The 4,159-nt window shown below is 34.4% G+C and overlaps 1 pseudogene; it reads right to left on the bottom strand.

Moving 5' to 3' along the window:
* Nucleotides 1–698: 698 nt before the first annotated feature.
* Nucleotides 699–1,658, bottom strand: LOC129136327 (olfactory receptor 52N2-like; annotated as a pseudogene).
* Between the last annotated feature and the right edge of the window lie 2,501 nt (nucleotides 1,659–4,159).

Genomic DNA, 4,159 nt, shown 5'->3' with positions numbered 1-4,159 from the left:
CAGCTGGTTGAATCCCAGGGTGCAGAACCCACATGTAAGGAGGGCCAGCTGTACGACTTTCTCCATTGTCCTTGACCACTCTGCTGCTTCTCCATCTACATGAAACTCAGATCACTCAGTCAAGCCCAGACATCTTTGATTGGCAAAGTATATAGATTTCTTCAAGTCTTCTTTCCTCTACATCTCTCCTGTCCTCAAACAACTCTCAAGTAGTATCCATTGAATCTTTCAGAATTATTCTTGACATTAACTGCAAAGAGTATTTCCCCAATCGTTATCACTCTAGTAACCACATTTATTGCAGCTTCATTTTTGTGTGCACTGGAGCATTCATATAAATCCAAATACTTACCCAGGCAGCAGGATGTCAGAGATAAATGAGCAGGCAAAGATGTTTTTCTCTAAAGTTATACAAGTTTCACATAAATATAGACTAGAAAGGATAACAGGACATTTGAAATTCAGTCCATTCGACAGGTCTAACTAAAGTTAAGTTTTGTAAAATGTATAATTATGTCTTGTCTATTTTATGTCTTTTATCACATTGAAGTCTTGAATTAAACATTTTGTGATTATTTAATAAAATTTATGGCAGAATATTCACATTTTTTCCTGAGTTCATAGTTTTTGAATCTTACATTTATTCTCTTCCTCTATAACTTTATCTTTATGCTGATTCAGACTTCTATATCATAGATTTATGTCATACTTAAAATACCTTTCTCTCTAAAAAACAATTTGATCACTCCTTCACGGATCTGCTTGGTCTTCACTCCATAGACAATTGGATTTAAGGTGGGAGGCAGCATCAGGTAAAGGTTGGCTATAAAAATGTGAACATGATGAGGTATGGTGTGTCCCCCAAAGCGGCGAGTGAAGAAGTTGAAAAAGGCTGGGACATAAGTGATGAAAATAGCACATATATGTGATGTACAGGTACTGAAGGCTTTGTGGCAGCATCTGCAGATGACAAATTCACTACAGCACGGATAATCATGGTGTAAGACATGGAGATACAGAACATGTCAAACCCCCCAATCAATATGGCAGCTATGAGACCATAGATGGCATTAATCTGGACATTACCACAGGATAATTTGGCCACAGACATATGTTAAAATAGGTGTGGTGGATGAGGTTGCCCTGCAATAGGGAAGACACTTGATCAGGAAAGCAAATGGAATCATAAGCAACACACTTTGAATGAAGGTGACAAGCCCAACTTTGGTAATTACAGTGTTGGTGAAGATGGTGGAATAGTGTAGAGGGTAGCAAATGGCCACATAGAGGTCTAGAGCCATAAGCATGAGCACCCCAGACTCCATGCCTGTCAGCATGTGGATGAAAAACATCTGCACAAGGCAGGCATTAAAGTCAATTTCCTTAAGGCCAAACCAAAAAATACATAACATATTGGGAACAAATGAGGTGCATCCAGTAACATCTGCAAGAGACAGCAAGTCTAGGAAGTAGTAGGTGGGTTGGTGCAGGGCCTCCTCATGGCTAATGAGGTATATAAGTCCACAGTTCCCCAAAACAACAATGATGTACATGAAGCAGAAAGGCAGGGAGATCCAGATGTGTGCAGCTTCCAGCCCAGGAACGCCATTGAGAATGAAATATCTTGGTGTCAGGCTGGAGCTGTTGGCTCCATGCATGATGCTCACCAATTACAAAACATGCTAGTTTTTGTGCCAATAAAGTTGTCCTGTATAAGGAGAGAGTAGTGAGATTATTTTCATCCAGAGAAAAAAATATAAAAACGCATTTTTCACAATCTAAATAATAAATTTAGGAAAAAATAATCATTTTGTACCCAAACTGTTTTTTGATTCTATTGAATGGTCCTATGACTGTAACTGAACCAACAGAATAAAAACATATTGTAAACATAGTGCCAAAGCCCTGGCCTGGCTTGGTTTTCTACTAGAAACTCTGTTTATATGTGTCTGCTTACATTCCTGGGCCATTTAGTAGTGCTTGACTTTGCAACCTCAACCAATTTCCAAATTATAAACTCTATTTAAGTAACATTGATTTTCTTAATTCACTACATACTATCCCTTCTTTCAAGAAATACTTTCAGATATGTCCACGGGGTTACATGTTAATCAAATTATGTCAGCACCTACCAATTATGCACTTCTATTATGATTCAGCTTGATCTATATACAAGTGTAAATCTGGCAGGTCTGGATTTTCCAAGTCAGAAAAATCAAGGACAGAGATGGGAAGGGCCAAAAAGGTACATAATAAGTTACAATTTATGAATCATGGCCATGTGTATTTTGTATTCGTCTCTTTTTGTATTCTTTCAGGTTTCTTGATGGTAAGCATGAAATATTTTTGAAATGTTTGCATTTAGCTAATAACATTATTAAGCTCTACGTAATTTTCATGCTTTTTGTTAACTCTCCTCAAATCTCTATGTTGATAAGCATGATATATATAAGCATGATACATATGATAAATCCGTGATATATATCACTCTTTTATATAAGTGTGCTTACATATACTATTAATATACAGTACATGTATTACATATGATCATAATTTTATACCTTCTTTTGATGTATTATTTTTAGCCCCCAAATAACTATAGACAATTATATTGGGTAGGATAAAATCTTTACTAATTTTTTAGTCCAGTTTTTGAGAATGGTTAGCTTTCCATCTTTCTTCTGAAGTCTGAAACATGAATCTAACCTTGTAAGCTTTTCTGATTAAAGTGAGACTCCATAGTCTTACCTTTTGTTTCTTTCCTTCTTTCTTTCTTTCATTCTTTCTTTCTTTCTTTTTAAAAATATTTCCCCAGTTATTGGTTGCTTTAGATTACCAAATTGAATTATTCATTTTTCCATATCTTTGCAATTTAACAAATTATTTTATATTATCTTCTGTTATATTTTAATCTCCTTCTTCAAAGTTCTAATTTTGATTGCTTCTCTCTCTCTCTCTCTCTTTCTCTGTGTGTGTGTGTGTGTGTGTCCGTCTGTCTCTATCGCTGTGATGGGATTTAACCTAGAGTTTTCTACAGAGTTTTTTTTAACCATTAATCAGTGGAAATCTTTTCAAGTGTTGCTGTATAAATAATCTCAGTATATAAAAAAGATAAAAGTAAAACCTTCTAGAAAACAATAAAAAATAGAACTGATTATTTTTAAAGCATTTTGCTTTAAGGCAAAATACTTTTAATGTTAAGTAAAGTAAACCATGTAATTTTTCAGCACAACCTGGAACATAATAAGAAAAATACGTAATACTATCACAATTATTGTTAGTATTATTATCATTATATCGCTCTACAAAATAAGTGAAAATAAAATTATATCCAGCCATCCCTTAAAACCTCCTGGATACTTCCGTCTTACTCAGAGCAAACACCAACATCGTTATATTTGTTTACAAAATCCTACACAATTAGGGCTCTTTTAAATATCTGAATGTATCTCCCAGTATTCTAATTCTCATTCTCTCAGTCCATCCATACCTACTGAAGTTTTCTCAAGCTTAACAAACATGTACAATTAAAGGTATTTCTACTTGCAGTATCAATGCCTGCTATGTTCATCCCAAGCTGTATAATGAATGGATGGATGAATAAATTCTAAAATCTCCTTTTTGGATGGTCCTCCTGCTTATACATAAATACCTTAATAAATTAGTGTCACAATAAACTTTGAAAAATAAAAATGTATTAGGAAGACATGATTTCAAGTTTCAAGATGTCCTTAATCTTACCTACAAAAATTAAAAATTAATGAAATCGGAGATATTTAGAATTGGGAAGAGTACATGTAGTAGATGCATGCAAATTGTCTTTTGTATTATTTTGCATATCCCCAAAATAAACATATTATAAATAGAAAAATGTTACAGAAATGTAAATTTGGCTTTGAGGAATGTTGCCCATTCACACAGATAAAATTTTCTAATAAGATAATGGGATCACTGCCATCTGAGGTATCAAGCAGTGGGAAAATGGCATATGTCATTAATGTCGTCAAGAACTTGGGCTACATGATCACTAGAATTTCTTCCAAGTGTTCTTTTTTTTTTAACTTTTAAGTTCAGGGATACAAGTGCAGGTTTGTTCCATAGTTAAATTTTTGTCATGGGGGTTTGTTGTGGAGATTATTTCATCCCTCAGGTAGTAAGT

The sequence above is a fragment of the Pan troglodytes genome, chromosome 9 (genome assembly GCF_028858775.2).
Source record: "Pan troglodytes isolate AG18354 chromosome 9, NHGRI_mPanTro3-v2.0_pri, whole genome shotgun sequence".
Classification (NCBI taxonomy): Eukaryota; Metazoa; Chordata; class Mammalia; order Primates; family Hominidae; genus Pan; species Pan troglodytes.
This window is presented reverse-complemented; position numbering and strand designations above follow the sequence as displayed.